The 27276-nt window shown below is 40.7% G+C and overlaps 1 protein-coding gene and 1 long non-coding RNA gene across 4 annotated transcripts in view; one reads left to right on the forward strand and one right to left on the reverse strand.

The window, feature by feature from the left end:
* Positions 1-27276, reverse strand: part of adgrb2 (adhesion G protein-coupled receptor B2) — a 512322-nt gene that overhangs the window by 283053 nt on the left and 201993 nt on the right. For all 3 annotated transcript variants that reach the window (XM_037795561.1, XM_037795560.1, XM_037795559.1), the window contains exon 2: positions 25582-25672. The gene's annotated coding sequence lies outside the window, so the exon portion shown is untranslated. The remainder of the gene's footprint in view (positions 1-25581; positions 25673-27276) is intronic.
* LOC119503673 lies at positions 9567-20664 on the forward strand. Its single transcript, XR_005210366.1, has 3 exons — positions 9567-9577; positions 9636-9639; positions 20246-20664. It is a non-coding gene; the product is annotated as an uncharacterized LOC119503673 (long non-coding RNA).

Consider the following 27276-nt stretch of genomic DNA (forward strand, 5'->3'; position numbering starts at 1 on the left):
AGCACTGATGACACAGCGCTGTCGTGAGTTTGATCAGAATCACAGCAGTGTCATGGCTGCGATGTACTGTATACAGTGTTATTGAACTGTACACATATACAGTTCATTTTCCTACAAATGTCCAGCACACCTGTCAATTTACATTTGTTACATGCATAGAGCCTTTTCAAAATAAACTTCCGTTTTCACAGGAAACAACTTCCTTAGGTTTAGGAAACAAAACTACTTAGTTAGGTTTAGGAAAAGATCATGGTTTGGTTTAAAATAACTCTGGAAGTGGCGTAACATAAGTGCGTAATGGGACAAGAATGCCGGTTTCCTGGGCAAAATTTTTTCACCCACCCGTCCACCCCGATCTCCTCCCTACGCGGGGTTTGCTGCTCTTTATATTTCCTAGTACACGATTTATGTGAATTACACAACAATTGATTTTGTGGGATATCTTTGAGTTATAGTGCATTACTTTTCGTAGGTGAAGCTAGCCTGGTCTGGATGTTGTCGGCGTTTTCGTTTTACAACTTTAACCCTTTCACAGTGTGTCTTTAGTTCATGAAAGTTAATTATAACATTTTGGTCGCCTAAAAATGTCTTATTTAGCGTTCAGTTCTACTTATCTCCACCCACTTGTATCACTTGATGACGATGGACAAAAAGCCGAACTCGAGGCTTCAAAACAGCCGTCCACAAACCAATAGGTGACGTCACGGGGATTCGTCCACATCTTATATACAGTCTATGATTGTCATCTTATTTTTTGTGACTGTATTTTTGTATTATTACACCAGAATATATCCTCTAAATAGCATCCACAATGTAAGCAGAAGGTTTCACCCTATTAATTCTTTTACTACTAGTTCCTAGAGTAAATCTTCCACATTTAAAGCAAAAAATGATCTGTCCCTTTCTATGCATTGACAACAAATTGATATCATGCTTATATGAATTGCTGACTTATGCCATCAGTTGTGACTCTGATGTGGGTGAAACTGAAGAAGAGAAACAGCGAGGTTGCAGGTGATGCGAAGAAAAAGGATAAAAGAGGAAAAGGGGAGGAGAATCCGGGGTATCTAATTCTCGCCCAGATGGGGTTGAATGTATCCAGCGCTGATCCAATACTGCTGATTGTCAGCGAAATGTTCAGCATGAGCAGAGTACATAAAGCAAAGCGCCCCCAATAACTCTCTCTGAACAGCCCTGCACAAGGCCTCAGGACACCACATTGATTAAAAAGAAAAGGGAATCTCTCTATTATTCCACTGACCCTGATCTTTTAAAGCCAAACCCTGCTGGTTCGCTCATGCAAATTATCCAACCGCAGGACGTAACTCGCATCGGTGCCAGCCCCATTGGCCAGTGACTCATCATCAACAATGGGTCCAATATGACCTCTGAACTGAGGCAGTTGGGCTCGAAAAACAATTAGCATGACAGTAGCCGCTGAGTGATGTGATTGGCTGCTGAAAAGCACAGGGGAAGAGGTTCATTTGAACTTGGAAGAGTTTATAGGTGTTATGTAGGGATGGAGAAAAAAGCGAACAGGTGCTGCAGGATTTTTGGAGATAAAGAGATGATCAGCGGTGAGTCATGAATAGAGATTACATAAACTAGCTGCCAGTCTCCAAACAGAGAGTTCTCGAGGTGGGAAACAAGTTTGATGTGCACTTGATTGTTTGTTTTTTTTAGGTCCCGGCGTTTCTGTCCCTTTGAGAATTGATATGCCTGCCGATTCTGCATTTCCCTGATCGATAGGCGAGCACATTATTCGCTTTTGACAAGGCAGTGGAGCACACACTTTCCAAACTGATTGATTTTTTTAAACCTGACAAAATGAGCACATGAAAAGAAAAAAAGAGGTGTTTCAATTTGCTTGGAATTCTGCTAGGGCACCTCATTTTGCAAGATCAATATCACTCCACAGTTTACAACACCAAACTCCAGAATTATCTCGCAGAGAAAATAAAAAATGTTGCCATTGAAATTAATTTGCTTGTGACTCGCTGGTGGATCGGAGTGGAGTCTTTCCTGGGAAATGGGGGGAGGACATACTGGCACTGGTCATGTCAGACTATATCTAACTAAACTGGGCAGATTAAGTCCATTTTAATCCTGAAGAATTGATTAATTTCAGAACTAATTTGTTACTTATCTTCTTTTTACGTCAGAATAATTACACAGATTGAAGTTATCTTTCGCTTTTAATGTCAACATCTTTGAGGATGATTGTGCACAGAAGTTCTATGTTTTGGTTGTGCACAAAAGCAGGATTAAAGGAAAACTTCACTCACAAAATGACCATTTGTATATCAATTACTCACCCCGTGGTACCTTGAATTCTTGAAGAAAGCGTTTAAAACACTTCCTCATAAAAGGCACGCTACTCGTCTGCAGTGGTTTAAGCAAAGATGCATGTGTTTGGGAAGTAGTGAGCACATGACTGGATGAAAGTGACTTGGGTTATACTGCATGAGTTTGTAAATGGATGTTGTTTTGTTGTGGTTAAACGCAGCCCCCCATTTACTTCAATTTATAAAAGACTTTTCTACGTTTATTTATTCTTTGTTCACCATGGAGGCATGCAAGAAAAACAATGTTGTTTTTTTTAAGAATTCAAAGTACCACAGAGAGTAATTGATACACAAATGGTCAGTTTGTGGGTCCTTTAAAGGGATAGTTGAGATGTTTAGAAGTGGGGTTGTATGGAGGTGTATTACCTACAGTAGATGACGGTCGGTGTGCCCCCACTTTGGAGAAACAAGACAGGAGCACCGACACCGGAGCAAAGCAATGTACTACTGCGGACGGGGACAGCAGAAATTATTATTATTAGTAGTATTTTAGCCACCTAAAGAAAAGGCTCACCTAAAAAAAACAAACAAACAAAAAGCAAATTCTCACTTTTAGTTCAGTTCGCCGTTGGAAAATATTCTTAATATGGCGTACACTTAAAAGGATATACATTTTTTTTAGGTGAGCCTTTCTTTTAGGTGGCTAAAATATGTTGTTCTGCTGTCCCCGTCCACAGCAATGTATTGCTTTGCTGCGGTGCCGGTGCTCCTGTCTGTTTCTCAATGCTGGGGGCACATCGACCATCTACTGTAGGCAACACACCTACTATGGATAAGTACTCCATACAACCCCAATTTAAAACACCCAAACTATCCCTTTACGCCATGAAGTGTGAGTCGCACAATGTAAAAGATTTAAACAATTCCACAGTGCCCAGTTTAAAGAAGCTGTGCACGGAGCTTCCGGCTCCTGACCAATGGGAATAAAACATAACTTTATAGCTTATCTTAGAGTAGAAGACAGAAACAGATGGTATATATACTATATCTATATTTGATGTATTATAAAATATACAGAGGTGATTAGGGAAAGCTCTCTGCAAAAAAAATGCCTGACCTACGTATTTTACATGTATGAAAAGAAAAGAAAAGAAAACTTCAGGTATGAAATGCAGAACAAGCAAGAATCTAAATCTGCTTTCGCGGTACGGCTGTCCTTAGGAGCTACTACTGTATTCATGCTGCAATCTCAACCCAAGGCTGCTAACACACAGCACGCCTGAATACACATAATGATAAAATGCTGAATGTGCGGCGCATGTTTAACCCATGCTTTTGTACCCTATAAAGTCCCTGAATGAGAGCTCCTTGAAACATGCATGCTACATGCACTTGTAGCTGAATGAGTTTGCGCACCAATTTCACCTTAACAAGCTCTTGTATGTTTATTGCATAGGATGAATAGAAGGATTAGGATTCTGGACCTGAGGCTATGTGTGTGCATGTATGTGAACATACACAATGTGGAATAAAGAACTGCAATCACACTTTAGCAAGGGAGACAATTTGTTGACACCAACACAACATGACACACGTGTATACACACACACACACTCGTCCTCGCACACCTGTAGCCGGAAAGCCGCTGAATCAATGCAGCTGTTTTCAATAGACCGACACAATATGCCGGGTCTGCAGTCAGCATTGTCTGTCAGAAATCCCCAGTCACCAGTGCTTCTATTTAAGGACAACTGATAAGCGCACAGACACACTGATACATCACCCATCCCTGCCACTGCGTGTGTTTCGATGGAAGCGAGTGAATGAGCGAGAACGAGAGACAAACAAATCCCTTTTAGCGCTATCTGCAGTCGGGAACAAAACTATTTTAATCCTATAATACTCAACAGATGACGAGACTTTAATTTAAGACTCCCAATAAGCAAACGTGCGCACCTCCAACTAACTGGGCTTAATCTACTCATATGTTTACTGTAGAAGTGTCACACAATAGGGAAATGCTTCAGTGTTTATCAGATCTATTCAAAACAGGACATCAAATTACCTCCGGGTGAAAAGCAAAAGGAAAACATTTCTTTTTTTTTTGTATTAGATGTTGCTCCATTCAGGGTGTCGCCCATGGCAACAAGCCTGTAAGCCAAGCAAGGATTGATGTTTAATGAGGATGACTCTTACTGGCTCCTTATCACAGTCATGTCACCCAACACTGACGCTTTTAATACCGCACGTCACTCAAGGCACTTCGCGCGATGCCAGGAGGACTGTCAACAGCCACTTACCTGCAAATATTTACACACACACACACACGCTGTTATGTCCACAAAGACATGCAAGTATTACGCTTTAGATTGCACATACATACACACACCCTGGGGCGAGCGGTGTGGATCTCATCATTGGCGGTTGCATGACTGCAGTGGGGCAGATGGAAGATAAGGTGCGCAGATCCTTTCAGAGTTTTAATGGAACGACATGGCATCAAAAGGGGATCAGAGGCCAGACGGACTGATAGAGGAGAGGTATTTAGTTTTGAGCCACTCCCCAGAACGCCTTGTGTTGTTGACATTTTGCTTGGAGGAAAACACAAAGAGAGACGGGGGCGCCTAAATCTATCTTATCTCGGCTTTGTGTTCAACAGGTTGGAGGCTGGTCCAAACGAATGGCACGACGAACGCCAGGTTTGTATGTGTGCGTCTGAGCGTACGTGGGCTGCAAAACAGCGGGAGTGCTTTTTTCCTGAGTGCTGCGGTAGAGAGGTAATTGTCAACCGTGCATCATCTTGTGACACATCAGATCAAAAGCATTATCAGGTGAAGAGGCAGTCAAGGCCCTTGTCCCTCGCTGCTGATTCATTTCTGTTTCCCTTTCATTCGCATTCAACTGATCGCTTTTTCCTCTCGCTTTAGTGCCTCAATAAGAACATTTTTGCTTTGCAAAAAGCAGCACAAAAGAAAAGAGTAACTACTACGTCTACGAAACCAGCAAACACATAAAATGTATAACGGCAGTCAGGCAAGCATGACGTTTTTATACAGCGTTTCGAGAAAATGGAGAGTGACATTATCCATAAAACAAAACCTTTTGTGTCTTAAAATGGGATTGCTCCCGACAAGTTGGAGGTTCTTGGCAAACCAAATCCCCCTCCGTTAATCCAAACCAAGGGCAAAAACACTGTCGCCTGACATTTCCCTGAGTGAGTAGAGGAGAGAAACTGATGGGAAATATATGTGAGGGCAACATAATAACTTTAATAAGCTACAAGGCAGGTGGCGGCAGGTTTTGCAGCGAGTCGTGTGCAATATTTCCTCCAGTATATGAAAGACACATCTTGTCCTGTCTTCTCTTTATATGCCTTCATTTGCACCTCATCCTGTACTGTCACATAACAATATTAATCTCTATTTTAAGCCATTCGATTTTACAGAGACATTTCCATTTGTAAGATGTTAATTTGGGTCGGATATTCAGGGAGATGTCCTTGAGTCCTTTCCTTTTAGTTATACCACTGTGAGGACTTAAAAGGCCTCGTAGTGGTTTGACTGGTACTACTGGTGGAATCCAGGTGATTACAGAATTCGATCACTCTTTCATGTATAGTAATTAGAGGGAAACCTGAACCAATTCTGTTCCGCGCACATTTCTGTTGTTTGTCTTTGGTTATTGCCCTATTTTTGATACGTAAAATTCTTAAGATATAAAGTATTATTACACAGCTTTGTTGAATATTCAATTCTGATTTCTGATTTCTACGGTCTGTTATTTCTTTATAGCAGACCGTTGCTATGTATAACAGGCCGTTGCTATGGATGCAGTTCTGATGTCGGACTCTGGCGGACCGTTTTTGTGTCAAATTATTGATTTCTTAAGTAAGTAGACGTGTAATAAGCAGGATAATGTACAGCTAGCGGGTCATTGTTTTGAAATAAACCCCTTGAGTCAGGATGCTGCATCGTCCTGTTGGGGTTTAATTCACAACAATGACTCGGCTCACTGGTAATAATACTGTAAACCACAACCCTAACATCAAAGTACTTAATTTAAATATCAATGATGTGACTGGAAATGCTTCAGTATGACATACATCATACTAAGTATATCTAATATCTTCTAGACCAGTGGTTTTCAAAGTGGGGTCCGGGGACCCCACTTTGAAAAAAAAGGGGAATCATTTATTGAGTGAAGAAAGGGGGTTAAACTCGCTTCAACTGTTTCACAAGGAATGACAGGCCTGTCCGGAGCTCACAGAATAGGGCAATCTTGTAATAGGAGAGACTTCAGAGAGCAGGTCCAAAGCACAGAGGAACACACAGATTTAAGGCAATTAACTTTATGAGAAGACTAACATTTCAACACCAAGCGTCTTCGTCAGAGTCGGTGGTGACACAGTTGGTGTCAAAACTAATAAAGCTGATTGCCTTAAATCCGTGTGCTCCAGTGTGCTTTGGACCTGCTCTCTGAAGTCTCTCCGGTAACAATTTATTTTCACTCTAATTCCATCCATAAGTAACACAATGACAGAATGCCATGTGCAATACTACTTTTCCATTTCAGTTTTACTTATTCTACTAAATTTATCTTATTTTTATTGTTATTATTATATGAGGCAATGGTGTTAATATTATTTCTTATACATTATATATTAATACTTAATTAATTACGTTGTGTTTTTTATTCTTATGTTGTAATTTTTTAGCTATCTCTGGCAAAAGAATGTCCTTCGGTATTAATAAAGTTCTATCTTATCTTATACTGTAACTATTTTGGGTTTCATAGTAAACATAAATCTTATCAGACGGGGGGACCCTGGGACAAAATCGCAACAATTGGGGGTTTGTGGTCTAATTTGTGTCAGTTTTGGTTGTCCTCGACATGAAAACGTTTGTGAACCACTGCTCTAAACAACTAATGAACTAAATTGTGAGTTTGTTTGTTTTAAAATGTGGTTTTAAAACACTGTACTTTCACACTGCAGCCAAAAAAGCACAGTTTGGGCTTTAAATCTGTAATAATCAATATTTACTCATCAACAGTTTCTGAAATGACAACGTCAATGTAATGTGAAAGGAGTTCCTTGTAGTGATGAACACCCGACTCTGCAGTTCCCCTCAGATCTGTAGGGTGTTCCAGTCCATATTTGCTCTTTGTTTTAGTTTTCTGGCCCACAACAGGCAGCTCACAGTGAAGAAACCTCAGATAAACTCACTAAATGCGTCGCTAAACGGCAGACAGACGTAGTTAGCGACTGGTTGGTGAACATAGTGGAGCACTTAGCGGCTACGGAGACATTTCCCTCAGGAGTTGATGGAGACTATAACAGCGGTTAAAATGAAAATGGACTTAAATTCAATTGAATGTTAATGTTGCTCCGTGTCTGCTGGATGTTTAAACAGGCAAATGTTAATGTGACATTAACATGCTGCGACAACTTCACAGGGTCTTATTATGACAATGTTGTGTTTTTAAGATTATTCCACTCACTCCAGGTGGCCAATCAATAAAACCTTAAATTTCATCTTTATTTAATCAGGCAATCTCATTGAGATTAGATATATCACGCATGTGCTCGAGTAATTGGAAGGATTTTACTGTGGAAAGCAGCTGCAAAATGGTGAGATGTTTAAATCATCCCTTTAAAAATAGTGTCAAACTTGTATATGTTTAGTCCCGTTGAGACAGTAGATAGGTGGCTATTAATTGCTTGAGTGCTTTTTCTTTTCCATCTTTCTTTTTTGATTCAATCGATAACAATAAAAAAGCAGGAACTGTTCTCGTCTGTCATCTCAGACTACAAATTGTCATCTGTTTAAAATGGCTTTTTCATTCTAAATCCTAATTTCACTTTTTTTATTACAACCTGTCAAGGAATTAAATCTTCCTCCCGTTTCCCTCTCGTCACTCCTACACTGTCACCTCTTCCTTTTCTTCAACCGGTCTCTCCGAGTACTTCTAACACATCGCCCGCCGTGTCCCTTCCTCCTCTCACGCTCTGTTTGTTAAACATCTTGGCTAATGAAGCCGCTTTCCCCCCCGTTTTCTAAACACACTCATGATTAGCATCCACACATACCTGCAGGCAGCCAGCTCATGTGTTGTTGGCTCTGTCTTCCACTGATTAAATAAATCTGTCGACAATTTGAATAACTGTTTAACAGCCAAAGATTTATAATTCATTGTTCATTTGCTCTTTCTTGTGAGGCGGAGAAGGGGGTAGTCGGGGGAAACACTGGGAGAGAGTGGAGGGATTTGACTGGTGCAATGCTACAGAAAAGGATGCTTTGATTGTCACACATATATATATATATATATATATATATAGAGAGAGAGAGAGAGAGACATCCATTTACAGCATTTCATAAAGAAGTCTTTCTTTTCACAAACATTTAAAAGGTACAGTGTGTAGGATTTGGTGGCATCAAGTGGTGTGGTTGCAAATTGCAACCACCGATCACTTCTCCCTTCCCAAGACTGCGGTAACGTTTGCCTCACTCAGAGGCCATCCTCACCATAATAACACTACTTTACGAGTAACAAAAGTCAGACGTACTACGGTTTTGCACTCTGTGGCCCACGTTACCACAGTTTCACACAACCCAGTCACCGGAAAAAAAATGTTGGTATTGGACGATTCTGCAAACCACGGATATGTTGATTGGCGACGTTTCTGAACCAAAAATACGTTTCATATCATATAACGTAAAAAAGCAAAAAAAAAAGTCTTCTCTAGAGCCAGTGTTTGGTTTGTCCATTCTGGGCGACTGTAGAAACATGGCGGAGCAACGTGGTGGACTCCGTGAAGAGGACCCGCTCCCTGTGAAGATATGAAGGGCTCATTCTAAGCTAATGAAAACACAATCATTCTTAGTTTCAGGTGATTATATACTAATGAAAACATAGTTATTAATATCATATTCTATTTCTGCTGATAGATCCAGCGAAATGTTACACACTGTTCCTTTAAATTCACTTGAAATAAAAAAAAACAAAAAACAGGCTAAGGTAGATTTGTTGTTGTACTTCTAGATTCAGAGGGACCAATCGGAAACTGTGAGCCGCTCTGTGACTGACTTGCTAAGTATAGCTAACTGCCCTCTTTACTCTCTTTGGCTCCCAAACATATCGGGCACCAATTAGGCAACATTATTCAAACATTTCCTGACGGCCTCTGTGTACTGTAGATCTCACTGTAGCCCCCCCTGTCACTTCGCTGATTATGCACACTCCTCCTCAAAAATGAAACATCCACAGACCTCCCTCTCTAGGCACGCTGAAGTGTACACATTGAATCAGACTCGAGTCAACATCATTACCGCGCGCCGCTCCTCTCTGGAGTGGAGTGAAAGCTGATGGCTTTGATCCCGAGGTCTAACAGTATGGACCCCCTCTTTCCTCACCGCCCGTCACATTTGGTAATGAGACGTCTTGGTCAAAAGGAGAGCAAGCACAAACATGCATGTACAAGATGTCGTCATACATATTTATGAGATCTCTCTTACTCTCAAACAACAGACTGCAGGGGTCCATGCTCTATATCGTCATCCTACGGTTTTCTGTCAATACCTTGTTCAAGTTATGAATGTAAACTCTCTGGTTTCTGAATATTACTATGTCATTTATTTTTTGCTGAATCTATCTCGGTTTACCAAATCTCTATCTTGCTGTCTTCTTTCCTCCTTTGGTCCTCCTCTCACTATGATTCTGACCTTCTGCCAGCCTTTCTCTCCACTCGTCCTTGCCCTTTTAGTCATACCATATTCTCTTCACCTTTTCAATAGAGAGAGAGAGAGAGAGAGTCCCCGGGGACAATATGTGTTCCAATAAGGTTTATGCAACACTATAAAGCCCTGTTGTTTATTTTTAGGTTTATCTGTCAAAGATAATATGTTGTTTTATTCAGAGGAAAACTGTGTGACACAGCAGTTGAAATCCAAACAAATCGAAACGAACAGCCAAAGTCAAAGTGGATGTGTTAAAATTGAAATCTCCATGTGATCTGTAATTTTATTCCATACATAAAGGCAACATGAATAGCAGCATTTTAAAAAAAACAAAACATTTTTTCTCCTATAATCAGGGAATTATAAGTATTTATGAGATCACTATAAAAGAAGGCTGTTGTCCTCATCCGAGTTGAAATCAGTAAGTCAAGTCAGGCCAAGTCAAATGTATTTCTATAGCACATTTAAAACAACGTGAGCTGACCAAAGTGCTTTACACACGCAGGCAGAATAAAAACAGGGTCAACAGAGCAGACAACAAAATCACACATATCCACAGACAGAGACCAAGATAAAATCCATGAGTAAAATACTGTTATAATGAGCATTATAAAAAGGCCAATTATTAATCGCAATTTAAGTGCATTCAAAAGCCAAAGAAAAATTAACCCTACCAACCTTCGACCAATCTTGTTCATCAGCAATAAACTTAACAAATTTAGCGAAGAAGGCAACGAGTATTATAGCCAATCAGAGACAAAGTAGGGCTGGTCTTCGCCGAATGTGGGTGGGAAAAAAAAATCAAGAGGGCACTTCAATATTACCAAAAACCTGTCTTAAACACTTATTGCTAGTGTGCCATTGGTTAAGCTACCGCGTGCCAATGGTGGCACACGTGCCTAAGGTTGCCTACAATGTGCAGTAAAGGAAGATACAGTCTATAAGTGCCAGGCTGCTCTTTATCCAAGGGCTCCTCACCTCTTTGCCCTCCATCGACACCTCCATGATATCTTCCTCCCCTCTCGCCCTCCCTCCTCTCTCTCACCATGCCTTTCTCAGATTTCACTCTACCATAATCCAATCAGTCTCATTTGACATTTAAATTGAGTCTCAGTGGGGGCCTATTGGACTAAAGAGTAGGGAAATGAGGAGGGAGCAATAGTCATCCTGCCACTTTTTTTTTCTTTTTTTCTTGAAGCTTCCTCTTGTTTTCGCAATGATATATTGGCAGAGAGAATAGCGCGTGTGCCTATGCGTCTGTTTGTGTTCATATGTGTGTGTGAGTGGGTGTGTATTGTGTGTGAGAGGCATGCCTCCAGCGCAGTGCAATGACAGGCAGCCTAATGAAAAGCTGGGTTCTGATTGACTGGCTGACAAAGCGGCCCACTGCATAATTATGTCTTGAATAATAGATGCCCATACTTACACTTCCATGGCCGCACTAGCCTAGCCAACTCAAGTCTCTCCATCAGGCCGGCGAAGCTCATGAAGCTTAGCCTAGTCATGGCCAGGCGTGCTCCACATTCACAGATTGCAACACATTTCCATATCAGCATTGTTCCCAGACCCGTTGGACACGCACGGCCAATAATGGCGCGCGCATGTTGCAATATTAGACTTATTATCTCAGAGCATGAGAATTATGTACTGTGGTTGTGCTTGCTGAAACCTATGTCAATCACCCTTGCCCCGAGCAAGAGCCCAATCTCTAGCAGCGCAGTCTTAATAGCAGCAGCTTGCAATGTCAGCCCCAGCTTGACAACTAGCTCTAATTTCATTAGCCCTTGCCACAAGCTGCCCTAACTTCATCTCCAGTTGCAGCTCACATTTGGTCCTTTGAGCCTTCAAACCAAGTTCTATGTTTAGTTACATGCCAAAGCTAAAGCTATATACATGCACAGGCATTTCACTCTTCCCTTTTGTGTTTCCACTTACATTAGTCTGACCTTATTATTAGGTGCTAGTTATTGAGTTTGCAATCGATGCATTATTACTGCTTGACCTAAGCAAGGCTTTTTTAATAAGGTCGACTCCCTTGAAGGCTACATTGGTATTTGAGTAGAAGTGCCTTCATGGTTTAAACCGGCATTAACTGATTCTTTGGCCACTTGGGAAGTAACCTGACCTGCCAGATGGTTTGTTTCACAAAACCATCTGAGAAGCCGTCATTGGAAAGAGCAGGCACTTTCAAAGAAATACTTGGCAGGTGATTGGATTAACCATCTATGAATCAAACTAACAAAAGCCAAGCTAACAGAAGGCAAAAACATTGATGTACTGAGCCAATACTTTGCTTTTTATTTGATCCTGCAATTTCCGTGTGATATTTGTGACATCGTGAGTATCCAGCTGCCGCACGAGGTTACTCGAGAAGTGCAACGAGCTGCAAACACAACGCTGATGTCATCCTGTTATTAAGTTGACTAGTCAAGTGCCCGTTCGTGATGTGGCTGTTCGGAAACGTGTGCCCATTCGGAGTGGACCGCTTGCTTGGACCCTGGAAGTGCTGCTTGCAGCGTTGTCGAGAACCGCTCATTGCTCGTTGACTAGAGGGAAGTGAAGAAGAGTTTGGTTGTAATGCTAGTATAGCCAGAATCCAGCAGCAAAAGTGAACTGAAGTCAATGAGCCATGGTCTGCCGCACAAAGCACTGTTTGGTTGTTCCTTCAAAATGTATTAATATTGAACATGTCGCATGTCCACACTGCACCAACTTTAACTTGCTGCCTTGGGTCCCTGGCAATACATCCCTCAAGTGTGAAGTAGCTGGGAGGAACGGTTCTCTAGATATGCGAAGAACATACCAAGATAGCCACAGACAGAGATTCCTTGCTTTATAGTTAGATATGGTGAACATGTTAGCAAAGAGTTGCATATTTAAACATCCAGCCAGCACAAAGCAACATTAGCACTCATTTGGAGACATGTTTCTGACCAATATTCACTCTCCCGTTTGCTCTATTTAACTCTCCAACTCCTGAGGGAAATATCTGGCTGTGTAGCTGCTAAATGCTAGATCTAATGTGTTTCAGTTTTTTTCTCTGAACACAACATACTGTGTCTGGAACTGAGGTTGATGAGAGTCGAGAGTCAATTTGTGGGCCATTATACCAAAACTGGAATTACTGCCTCGCGGTTGTATGCCTCCGCCAACCAGTCAAGCTGCAGTTTACATCTATATCTGTCCAAAATGTCATCACTCCATCATTTTATCCTGTTAGACATTTGTGTGAAATTGTTATAATTAGCCAGTGAATTCTTGAGTTTTGAGAGGTTACAGTGACCTTGACCTTTGAACACCAAAATCAAATCAGTTTATTTGATTTTATTTATTTGGTTTAAAAGGACTGTGTGCACAGACATTAATTATTCACATAGAAACAAAAAGATAGGTGCATCAGATTTAGCACGGAAGGCAATTTCCATCTGCAGTTCGAAACACAGACACAATAAACACACTACACAACATCACAACAGGATCACAATATAACCTAAGTAAAACCCAAAATACAATAAATACAAATAACACAATTAAAAATATGACAGATTTCAATCAAGCAGGTTATCACAATGAAATACAGTAAAAATACCTCCTGCCTAGTCTAAAGTGCATGAGTCATTCACAGTGAGAGGGCCATGCACCTCACATAATAAAGTAAGAGAAAGACTGAATTGATATTTAGTGCTAGCAATCTTGGTTGTTCAGAAACCAAGATTTCAGGTTACGTGAGAAGCTTCAAAAGTCTTATGCTGTTTAGGTTGTCAGGTAACCTGTTCCATTCTTTGTTTTCCAGGAATAGGCTGATTGGGCGAATGAGGAGCTTCGCTTAGGGATATTGCAGTCACCCCTGGAAGCAGATCTTTAGGCTCTGATCGAAAGTTCATCCTTGTCTCTACGAGCAACACCTTTTACTTTACACTACGGCTGTCAATCGATTACAATATTTAATGATTAATCTCATGATTGTGCGTGATCAATCATGCACATCATCGTACATTTTTTCATCTGCTCAAAATGTACCTTAAAAGGAGATTTAACAAGTATTTAATACTATTATCAACATGAGAGTTGGTAAATATGCTTGCTTTATGCAAATGTATATATATATGTATTATTGGAAATCAATTAACAACGCAAAACAATGAAAAATATGGTCCAGAAACCCTCACAGGTACTGCATTTCGCATAAAAAATATGCTCAAATCACAACATGGCAAACTCAAGCCAAACAGGCAACAATAGCTGTCAGTGTGTCAGTGTGCTGACTTGACTATGACTTGCCTCAAACTGCATGTGATTATCATAAAATGGACATGTCTGTAAAGCGGAGACTCGTGGGTACCCATAGAACCCATTTTCATTCAGATATCTTGAGGTCAGAGGTCAAGGGACCCCTTTGAAAATGGCAATCACTCTGCGACAAGCTAGTATGACATGGTTGGTACCAATAGATTCCTTAAGTTTACTAGTTTCATATGCCAGTATCTTCACTCTAGCTTTAAAACTGAGCCCGCTATCACCTCCGAAAGATCAATTTCCTTAATGCATTAAAGAAATTCGTGGAGTTAAAAGAAATTTGCATTTAACTTTGACAGCCCTACTTCATACATAATCAATTGACCGATGGATATCATCAAAAGTATTGATTGAAGCAGCTTTAATTTCTGTTTTGTTCCTGACACGTTTCCTCTTAGTAACATCATTGGTAACTTTTTTATTGCACTCACATGTGAGCCATCCGACAATAGGACTGTATGGAATAGATCTTAAGCACTCGGCATTTGAAGTGTGCATCTGAAGTGAAATGATTATTATCCTCAAACAACCTCTTCTTAGTGCCAGCAAAACAAAGATGCTGGTGCCTGGAAGGCTAAATCTTTAGTACATGCATTTGTATATAACATTATAATTTGATTACTTCTGCGCACTGGTTTTCTGATTCATGTGGCAACTACAAATCTTCATCTCATATTGTATTCTGCTGCCAGAATCTTGACAAATAAAGATTTTCTACATACAGTCAAAATAACAAAAATCTATTCTTAATATGCTCCCATTCATGTGACTTCAATGTGCTTCTACAAACGCACATGACAAAGACTAACATCTTCCTATTCTCTGTAATTTACTTCATTGCAACGCATATACTACCAAGCAACCTTCAAACACTAGATGTAGGCTTTTCATCCATCACAGCGGTAAATAAGACAACTGCTGATAGAGCTCTCTGTACACCGTGCTCCCTTTTCATGAAACAGTCTACCTGCTGTGATTAGAGAAGAATTGGCACTGATGTCTTCAAAAACAGACTTAAAAACCAATACATTTTTCTCTATTGATTATACTTCAAACTTAAACTTGCACAAATACTAGGAGCAACATGAGGCTCTACATAAAGCAAAGTAAGACTGGGGAGTTATTACTAGTTCAAGATGTTGCCATTGGGTTTATCTCCGTTCCCTTTTGTGGTCTTTTTTATTTATGCTCACCTTCAGTTGTAGCCATGGTGACGGCACTGACATCCCAGGTATGCGATAATGATGACTGTCATCGCAACAAAGGCGATGTTGACTTGTTTGGCATTGATGTTTTCATAAGCATTATATTTGCGTCTGCCCTTTCTCTGCACCTGTCTCATTCTGACTGTTATAGATATAGTTTTTTTATATATGCAGTTTAATAGCGTGGTCATTTAAGTCCATTAACTTCAGAATCAATTATTTAGTATCACAGCTTATCCACAGTCAACATATGGTTCTCACTACACAGGTATGGCTGTTCTAATATACCGTTCACAGCTATACCAATGGAAACTAATGCACTGTAATTCATATATATCACAAAGTCAATTTGTATGTAATTCACAAAATCGTGAACAAGGAAGTATAAAGAGCGACAAACGCCACATAGGGAGGAGGTTGAGGTGGATCCGTGCGTCAAAACAAGCCAGACTTTCGCCCAGGAGACTGGTGTCCGTAGCCCGTGTGAAACCAAAGTCAACGTTGATTTATTCGTCACCTAACTTCCATACTTAAGTTACGTCACTTTCAGAGTTATTTTAACCCAACCAAAATATTTTCCTAAACCTAACAAAGTTGTGTTGCCTATACTTGACCAAGTCGATCTTTTCCTAAGCCTAGCTAAGGAATTATCTTGCCTTAACCTAACTAAGTGGTTTTGTTGCCTAAACCTAACCAAGTTCATCTTTTCCTACACTTCACAAAGTAGTTTTGTTGCCTAAACCTAACCAAGTCGATCCTTTCCTAAGCCTAGCTAAGTAGTTATGTTTCCTAAACCTAACCAAGTTGTTTCCTGTGGAGACGGAAGTTTATTTTGAAAAGACTATGCATGTAACATGCGGAAAATGACACAAGCGTCACCAGTGCCTGAATTGGACCAAAAAAGGTGCCAGTACCCTAATTCAGCAGCTGCATGACATTATCTATTATTATTATGTCTTGGATAAATTTATATATTTCTACGTATATCTCGGTGATATATCCCACTTCAAATGTATTTTTTTTATGCATTTCATTCCATACGTGAGGAATACATTTCCACAGTTTTTTTATTTATTATTTGGTTAATAAAAACGTTTTATGTATCTATTGATACAAATCAAATAATACACAAATATAATATAGCAAATATGCTGCAATAATGCCAACTTAAAATATGATATCGGTTGACCTACAGATTAAACTGGAAAATGAGAAGGAAGAGCAAAGGCATTTTCAGCGCTGTTTTCTCAGCATTAAGCGACCTATGTGTTTACACAGAAACGCAGTTATGGGGGTGTTTAGGGGTGCACACTTAGAACCATCAGGAGGTGGCGGTACGTAATAAGAAGTATCTGTACTTGTGGACAAAAATCAGAAGTGCGGCTACTCAGTGCTAGTGAGTACCGGCCCATTTCAGGCACTGTGGGCTGTGGGCACAAACTGGAAAACGCTGGAGTAAATTTTCATAAGACATCATATGAACCGTTTCATGAGGATACTTTGCACGGATATATCAAATGTCTGAAATTGGATTCATCAACATATGAAATAAATGTATTGAAAGCAGCCAAAACACGGTCATTTTTTTATCAAAGCTGTGGATCTTGTCACTCTGTGTGAACATATTGGACAGGAAATTTGAGCACAGGAAGAATCTCCCACAGGGACTATGCTCACAGGTGGATGGTGGTGAGAGCGAAAATCATGCAGGGGGAAATGACTGAAGAGCAACAACACAGCATAAGCAGAATGAGCAGGTGGGGCAGTCAGACCATGATGAGAGAATAATCTCACAAACAAGAACGTTTCACCCTTGGTGTGTGCCATAACATAGCCACGAACTGTGTTAACAAGGTATCCACAGCAACAGACACTCTGGGATAATAGAAAATAAACATCACCTGTGATATTTGGCTCCTTGTTTATTTTGTTCAATCATAGCTGATATTTTCAACAACCACCTGAAGGCAGCATAATGCTAATTTGTCAAATTGATTTGGTCACAATTTATGCGCGGCATAACCAGTCTGTCATTGTCAGTTCAGCAACATACTGTGGAAGGTAAAATTTACCAAAATAAAGCAGGATGACCAACCAGTCAACCAACTCCCACTTCTCCAGATGGCCAGTCCACCCCTGCTGGCATTGTAGACCTCTATAGCCTCCAGTTTACTTTATAAACCAAGCTAACCTAAAACTAATGCAGCAGGTGGTCTTGTTAGTCTCTGTCCTTTCACTATGCCCTGTCCAGTCATAACTCTTGTGATTAGAGTTCGACAATCTCAGTGCCTCATCCCCTTCTCCCCCCAACTCGAGGTGTCAATGTGTTCATGATGTGACCCAAGATGATGAAACAGGCTTCAGTGTCTAAGCCGGAATTAATGCACTGAGTCAAACACCTTAAATTGGGCCAAATCTAGAAGGGAATCTCAGTTGAAGCTACGCAAGCTTCTCTGTATTAGAAATGCCTGGCAGTCATATCTGGTATTAATTTTCCTGTCAAATAATGTGATTCACTCCAAGAGTGTTGCTCCCGCTCCCTCGTCTCTGCAACTGTCATCATCGCAGTGAGAGTTCATGTCAAATGTCCCACATGGTGTTGTTCAAATAAACCAAAAAAAAAACTTCTCTTTCTGCTGCTCCAAAGTTTAGCAGATCCAGTTTCAGCTACAAGCCTCGTCTCAACCACAATCTGCCCTGTTTTAGAAAAGTCTGGTTTCATTCTGCAACTCTAGTCCTGTTTTACTCCCCGTCTCACAACCAAATTAAGTGTTGGACTTCAGCCCTCCGCTCCAAAGAAGGTGGTGTCTTAAGAACTAGAATGTCATTTTACTTTAGCCCACCTTTAAAAGGTGCCATCAGGACAATGTTATCAGCTCTAACCGCCGTATGAGTGCAGTGCAGAGCAAAGGATGTGAGCTAGCCAGTGGGGTCACACGCACATGCACTAAAAGCATGCACGGCCAGCCCCGTCAAAAACATCTCTACTACACCGGGCTGGTCTCATACACCATTCGTAGCTATACTATGAAAAGTAATGCACTGAAATTTGTCTATATCCTACAGAAATCAATGTGTGTAATTCACATAATCATGAAACAGAAATATAAATAGCGGCGAATGTTGACTCAACGTTGACTTATTTGTCAGTTGTGTCCTGTGAAGACGGAAGTTTTATTTTGAAAAGACTGCATGCATGTAACGAGCGAAAAATTTAAATGCTGGACATTCGTAGGAAAACAAACGAAAAAGGAGGAACGACTTTTTCGTGAGATATCATATGAACCGTTGTATGAGAATATGTTGACTAAACAGCTACAGTATGCTCAAACTAGCTGTCTTTTAGAATTATACTAGCCTGTTAGCCATAACTCTGAACCTGTGAGATGCAAGCTCATTCGTGGTTGAAACTGAAGTGTTTGTCCCTAATATTATATCTATCAACAGCCTACCTGACAGCAGAGAAAGTATAAAATACCGCAGTGCTATATGATTGAAGTGCTAAATGATTGAAGGATTGACCTGGATTTGGCTCCTGGGGGATTATTCTTGGAATAGCTCTCATAGAAAACTGCAACTATGGGACGTTAAGTCAACAAAATTCAAATTCAACATGTAGCAAATTTATGATATATTTTTATTAAAAAGCCAATAGGGTGACATAACTACACTTGCTTCTGGTGCAAACCAGTTTGTTTCAAGATGTTTTCTTATAAAAAGTGTGATTCATCATGCACGAGAGAAGTTTCGCTCTCAAAGTTTGTCAAGCTGTCGACACACCCTGAATGTCCTGAAAATGCCTCGGGAATTAGAACACATATTTCACAACAATTTTACACTTAACGTGACCCAGAATAACTTGACAACTTGGCCTCCTGACCTTTACCAGTGATCAACCAGCAGATGCAACATCGACAAGACTCGACTCTCCCTACACAAAGCCTCTGGCACCGCCTCAGCCTCCCACCCCTGCCGTCTGCTTTGCGCTTCACTGACCTGTATCAAGCAATGAAGTCACAACAGAGACGAGCAAGCTCGCTAATCAGAGAACAAAACGTCTGCACTGAAAACAGAAACTCTCAGTCGAGTGAAGAAGTGATCACGACGCATAACACTGCTGCTTTGTCATTTGCTGTAGAATGAGGCTTTTTTTTAAGGCTGCTTATTTGAAATGTCTTGCAGCACCCTTTGTTCTCTCGAAGCGCAGCCCTGCATCGCTGAGGAGCTGGAGATATGAGTAGGTGGGTGCGAAATGGGGATTGTTTTGATCTGTTTCACAGTGGAGGCTGGGGAGTAAGTTTTGAAGGTTCGAAATTTGAGCACATGGCAAAGTAATTGTTGAGTCATTGGCATGCATCGTTAACCTTTTCAACCTGATGCAGATATATTATCATTTTGTGCTACGGGGGACAGTACAAATAGTACTCCATGCTGGGCGTTTTCTTTATATATATATATATATATATATATATATATATATATATATATATATTTCTAGTTCCCCTCTTAAATGGACTAGTTCAGGTGTTTTGTAGTGGGGTTATATGAGGTACTTATCCACTGTAGATGACAGTCGGTGCGCGACCAGCATTGAGAAACAGATAGGAGCACCAGCACTGGAGCAAAGCAATGTACTGCTGTGGAGGGGGACGGCAGCAAAACATATTTTAGACACATAAAAAAAAAAAAATGGATATCCATTTAAGTGTATGTTACATTTGAGATATTTTCCGATGGTGAACGGAACTAAAAATGAAACATATCTATACTGCTTTTGTTATCTGAGCCTGCTGGCTTTGGAGAGAGCATAGATAAGTTTCGCTTTCAGTTCAGTTCCCCGTCGTAAAGGAGAAGGGAAGGTCTGTATGACGGCAAAATGAAAATATTCTAAATATAGCGTACATTTAAACGGATATCGATTACCACACAAGAATAAACAAGCCCCTTGGTGTCCCATCTCAGCAATCTTGGGTGTTTTGAAATGGGGTTGTATGAGGTACTTATCCACAGTAGGTGTATTACTTAGAGTAGATGAGGGTCGGCACGTCCCCAGCTTGGAGAAACAGACAGGAGCACCGACACCGGAGCAAAGCAATACAGTGCTGTGGATGGGGACGGCAGAAAAACATATTTTAGCCACAGAAAAGAAAGACTCACATAAAAAAAAAATTGTCATGGGCGCCTGGGTTAGCTCAGTTGGTAGAGCGGGCGTCCATGTATTAAGGCTTGGTCCTGACCGCGGCGGCCCGGGTTCGAATCCGGCCTGTGGCCCTTTCCGCATCCACTGTCTCTCTCCCCCCTTTCAAGACTCTATCCACTGTCCTGTCAATAAAAAATGGAAAATGCCCCCAAAAAAATAACTTTAAAAAAAAAAAAAAAAAAAAAAATTGTCAGAAAATATTCTAAATATAGTGTACACTTAAACAGATATAAATATTTTTTAGTTGAGTCTCTCTTTCAGGTGGCTAAAATATGTTTTTCTGCCATCCCCGTCCACAGCACTGTATTGCTTTGCTGCGATGTCAGTGCCCCTGTCTGTTTCTCCGAGCTGGGGGCACACCAACTCAGTCATCTCCTGTAAGTAATACACCTACTATGGATAAGTACCTCGTGCAACCCCACTTTAAAACACCCGAAATATCCATTTAATGCCGGCTTGCCCTCTTGTCCCTGCCCTAGTGTCACCCTTGTTATTGCCAAGATGGGACACCAAGGGGCTTGTTTATCCTGGCTTGGTTGGCTACTCATGGGTGACTAAATGCTAGACGCGAGTATAATTAGGACAGCGTATACAGACCTGATTACTCACCGCTATACGATCATTTGTTCCCGCATGCGTCCGTCCGTCCACACAGACGAGGTTGCATAAAGAGCGAAAAGGAGCGTCTTTCACTTCCTTTTTGTTTGCACTCTGTCTTTTTGTTTACGCCGTGCGATTGCGCGAGTATACATCAGTCTGACAAAGTGTCTCTATGCGTGAGGATGAAAGACCCGGTAAGACAAATAGAAAGAAAGAGAAAGAGACAGATATAGAAAAAAAAAAAACATCAAGTTACTCATGTCTGCCTGTTTTGCTTGCATTTGTTTGTCTCTTTCCTGTCTGTATGTAGCCCACACAGCAGGCGGAGCACATTAGTGACAGTTGTTGGTGATGGAGAAGACAGGAAAGGCGAGATAATGTGCAAAATTTGCATAATAGTTTCCCCGCAACTTGGCTCAAAGGTCCCTGTAAATCTTTGCTGTGTGACACGAGGTTATTAGTCCTAAGTCCTTTTTCAGGTCTGCCTGATGAACAGTATTGGGTCAGACACTTGTGATGAATGTACCCTACTTTGAGCGGCCTCTGCACTTTCTTCTGCTTTTTCTTTTATTTATTTACCATGACTGTTCCACTCTGGTTGCCTAAATAAAGTCAGTCTCATTATGTGTGTTTGAATTTAAGTTATTATTGGTTGGGAAGTGCATCTAGCAGCACTGTAATTCACTACCTGCAGACTCCATTTCCCAGGGCGCACTCTAAGCTGAACTCACTGGCAACGAACCAGCAGGAGATAAATCAACTGGTTTGCTGTCACCATGGTAACAATGCAATATAATTAACTTTCCTCTTTTCAATACTCCCAGGTATAAAAAAAAAAAACAACAACCAAATGAAATATGTGAATAAATGCTTTTTTTTTCTAACAATATGTAAATATATGGACGCACCTACCTGGCTGGGGAGTTTGGGAAGAGGTAGCTTGATGTTTATTTTCACTGGGAGGGCGTTTTGAATGATTTACTTTTTCTTCTTCACTCACACAAACACAGTTTCCCTCATATTCAAAGAGTGCGACATTTGGTTCCATAACAAAACAAAACGTGCTTGTCAAGTGTTTTGGGCTCTTTCCAAGCATTGTACTCGAGCCTAACTATGAGTTGGCGCTCAGAGCGTAAAATGTCTTAAGTGAATCAGGCACACGTTTGTTTTTTCTCGCCACCTAATCATATAATTAAAGCTTTACTAAAAATGGTGAATTACACCTATTTGTTGTTACAGACACACACGTAACTGCAAATGTTCACACAACACAAACTGTGATCACACCATAATGCGGATTAGCCAAGAGCAATTTATGACAACATGCTTTGATTGTGCTAATTGAACGTACTAATATGACAATTTTCACACACTGGTTCAAATTGAGCACATCGTTCTGCAGCTATAAATGTTTGTGACGAACAACGTTCACTGCGAACCCCTGTCGTGACAAAGAGAGCTTTTCTCCCTCAGGGACAAAAAGCAGTGATGCAAGAAAAGTCCACAGAGATTTCTCCGTAACATGGTTTTGTGTGTGTGTGTGTGTGTGTGAGTGTGACGTCCCTTAAGGAGCTTCAGCCTTCTGCCACTATACGACTGGAGCAGTGCCCATTAGGCGGCATGACACGCATGTGCACACATCCATGCATGTGAATGTTTTAGCGTGTGCACCAGCCATGGGTGTTTACTTGAATGCGTGTGCATGCAAGTCGCTGGATAAGGTCAAGAGGTGAGTGGCGGAGCGGTTCCCCGGCATTGAGCACACACAGTGCCACAGTGCTTGAACCTTATGAGAGGTGAAAAGGTGAACAGGGAGCAGAGAGTTATTACCAGCTCACGTAGGCGATGCGGATGCGAGGGTTAGCTGAGGGCGTATACGGAGAAGTCAAAAAGAAAAGTAGAGAAAGAGATCTTTCAAAAAAAAGATGCACCTCAACTATATTTACCTCCACATTTTGCCTACCAGGAACAAAAACATATTGCGGGATGTGAATATTCAGATGTGAAAGAGCTTACAGAAAAAGACAAAGCTCTACTGGGAGGCAGGAGTTGTTATAATGTGTAAAAGTATAAGGCAGCAGAGCGACCACAATGTAGTTTACTCTGCTCTGCAGACAACAAAGAACCAGCTGAGTGTTTCTCACTAAAAGGCTTTGACTTCCTTTTTTTCCTGCCTTAGTCATCCCCTTGCTCTCACACAACACGCTGTGATTCGTTTGGCAAGTGGAGCTATGTGTATGTTTTCTCCGTGTGTGGGCTGTGATCAGGTGAACTGTGGCCAAGACGGTGTGTATGTGTGTGTGTGTGTGTGTGTCCATGTTCCTGCAGTGCATGCTGGCACTGGCTTTAACAGGTGGATGTTGCTGTGTGTGTGGCAGAGGAAGAGAGATCGACCTGCCGTTCCCTCTTTCATTGTTTGGTGTTTGAGCCAGTTAGTATTCCATTCAGTCATTCATTCATTACACCCAAATCTGAAGAAAAGAGTATGACAAATAAATAAAACTATAAGAAATAATGTCACTGGTATAAAAAACATTGGTCCAAAAAAGGAACATAAATACCTGGAATTAGTGTAGTTAGTAAAAAGCGGGAAGAACACATAGTTACTGCTATGGCCATTTATTAGATATAGCCGTGGCTCTGTAGGGATGTAACACTGCGGTTGGCTATGTTCATACAGCCAGCTGTTGAGCTATAAATGGAAAATACCATTCATCATAAAAGTTTATCCCCTTTTGTCATTTAAATAAGTATGGTCACCATCTGAATCTGGTTAAAGAGGTCAGTGCTGCTTATACTGAGTCCTGTAAGTGCAACATTTGCATTCACACTGACTAAGTTTACATGCACACAAATATTCCACTGTTAATTCAGAATATGACAATATTCCGAATTTGATATGGATCATGTAAACAGCATATTTCATTTGGATATTATGAATTACGGTCAGCTCTGTGCATTGTACACAAACCAGCCGACAGTTTTCAAGGCATGGGGTAGATATGCGTGCCCAAAAGAAAAGCCCACATTTCTGGCCGGAAAAGGAGAAACATACATACTTTTAAAAATTATGAAAGACTTGGTTATCAACAGGTTTTTGGATATGCAAGAATATCGCAACACTTTCATGGGGGCGTTTTACGTTAATAAGAATATGCACGGTTGCATATCAATGGGAATATTAGTGGAATATTCATATGTTTAACATGTAAACAGCTTATTAGGAGTATTGTCTTTTTCAGAATAAGGGATAAGGGCAAAAATCTGAATGTTTTGTGTATGTAAACAGTCACTGTATCACCCACAAGCTCTATATCTATACATACAGTATCTGGGTTGATTTTATATGCACAGACATAAAAATAACAAAGACAGATGACCTTAGTGTCGGAATGCTGCTACTATGGCATATCATCAATGCCGTAAATATCAATGGTGTGCCGCCCACAGGGGCCCAAAAATTTGCTTTCCTACATGTATCCAAAAAGCCAGCGAGCGTCCGACTTCAACATCGAACGCTCTCTGTCCACACTGAATCCGTTACTGTGCACTTCTGTTACGTCACGTAAACAAACCGTGTAGGCTACCTATCAGCTGTTTGCTCTAGATGAGACTGGAGACCTGATATCTTCCTACATTCTTTTTAAACAGAAAATATGTTTTACATCGTGGTATTTACTGGAAATGACACAATATATAGCCAACAGCAAGTACTGTTGAAAACATTCCGCTCCCTCGCAATCTCCCTCAAGCCTCCGGTCACCTTATTTAGGCTTTTGTAGTGAAATGAGGAGGTATGGTATAGATAACTCCTCAGCCGTTGCTCGCCCTTTGCGGCGCTTTCAAAGCGAGCGTTGTTAATGACTTTGCTGAGCGCGAGGCCCGTAGGATGAACTTCTAATGCGTATAAGTACAGGTTTATGGAGTGGGATCAGGGATTTAAATCTATACTAATGTAATTGTTTTGTTGGAAAATGCAAACATATTTGTCTGCTTCGCAATTCCCTGCAGTGGTTGTATGTGTGCACACTTGTGTTTTAGGCGAGGGCCCAACAAAAAAAATATTGCACTGGGGCCAATCACAATTATGTTATGCTGCTGCATAGCATAGCAACAACCATGACTGTAGACCTCTGTAAATATTGACAATACACTATGAACCAACTGGGCTTTGCATTATTCAGGCTCAGAACTCTAAAGGTAAACACACACCATCCTCTTCTGCATAGCAAATACCTGATCATGTAAATTGCGCTTACCTGTCCGGCGGAAACAAAATGTTGAACGCTGCATTTATCTTAATTCCCCGGGTCTGCCTTTGGATCCCATGGGCCCAGTGCATTATGGTCACTGTTGGACAAAAAAAACACACATTTCGTGAATTCAGTTAACATATTTTGAGAAAACAACATTAGGATAATAACGTGGTAATTTCAAGAAAAAAAATCATATGGAATAGTTGCAAAATAAGTGATTTATTTAACACAATTTGGCACAACATGTATTACATCCCCACACAGGGAATTACCCGTGTCAAAATGTGGAACTGAAAAGTGTCGATGCTAAATTTTATTGAAAAAGCAAGATACTATATAACAATTGGGAATTCATGCAGTAAGAAACATGCAGAGAAAAAAAAAAGTGCTGCATTCATGTCAACAGAAATCTGTGGATGATTTAATAGTATTTCTTCATTCAATCAAAGGCCCACACTCAGCACAGCATATAGTAACAAAGCCCATTCAGGAGGCTTTAACTAGGTCACGTTGCTCGGTGCGCGGCAATCTATTAATATCGTGAAAAAAATGCATTGTACTAGCCCGAGACCTACGCTCCTGACATCGTCTCCCTTATGACTCTCCCATGCAAATAAATATATAAATACAATCCATTTCCTGCACTGGCTCCATTCCCAGTGGACGTCCCCTAATCAGAGGTAGAGAGCAGCTACACTCGTCCTACTCGTATCCTGGAGGGCTTCAAAAATGGAGAGAGCGGAGAAGGAAGTGTCAAACGTTCTCCTCTCCTCCCTGACACAACCAATCCAGGAAGTCAGTTTCGCCTCTCCTTCCTCTGCTTCTTTGAGAATTTTCTGCATCCCAACGTGGGACTTTTGATGTCGGTGAGAGCATCAGATGTGACATGACCCAATGATTAGAACATATGTCATCATCGGAGGAGAGCTCGGATATATGGAGAGGGATGGTGCTGGGTGTTTCAGTCAACAGCGAAGCTTTCATCCGTGACTTGATGCTTCCTTTTATGATGCTGAAGCCTTTGAAATGCACATGCAGGAAGTTCTTTATTCAGCAACAACGGGGGCATATGAAGGGAACTACTGAGGAATACTGTATGTGGATGGAAAACAAACCCATTCATCATAAATTGCTGCAGGAGTTTATTTGACTTTTTGAGCTGCTGTGGTCATGAGAATCAAGTGATTGGGGAAATGGGGCAAACTTAATTACAGCTTGGACAACATGAAAATGGTGCCAGAGATCTGCAGTAGTCTGCAAGGCCTGACTATATTTACATCTATACATAAATCTTCGTCACACCAGCATCCACTGTACAAATGCAAGTGAGAGGCATATTATTCTTTGGAATACTGTGGCTTAAATAAAGGCAGGACATATAAATCAAGACCTCAAATGCTCTTTGCTTTAAGACAATAAACATGATTAATATCAATAAAATGTCATTTTGTATTATGTTTTTCTCTCCCGATTCCAATATTTAAAATCTGCTCTGTATGGAACGCCACCATGTGATCTAAGACAAGATCGTCAATATTAGTCGATTCTGTAAACCCCTGATTATGTTCAAAAACAATTTTTTCCCCCTTTGAACTCAATACAAATTCAATAAAAAATGGTCCGCCAGCGCCTACATTGGTATTTTTTTATTATTGTGATGTAATTTCTTGGAGTGTCTTCAAATGCTTCATATCCCTA

The sequence above is a fragment of the Sebastes umbrosus genome, chromosome 15 (genome assembly GCF_015220745.1).
Source record: "Sebastes umbrosus isolate fSebUmb1 chromosome 15, fSebUmb1.pri, whole genome shotgun sequence".
Classification (NCBI taxonomy): domain Eukaryota; kingdom Metazoa; phylum Chordata; class Actinopteri; order Perciformes; family Sebastidae; genus Sebastes; species Sebastes umbrosus.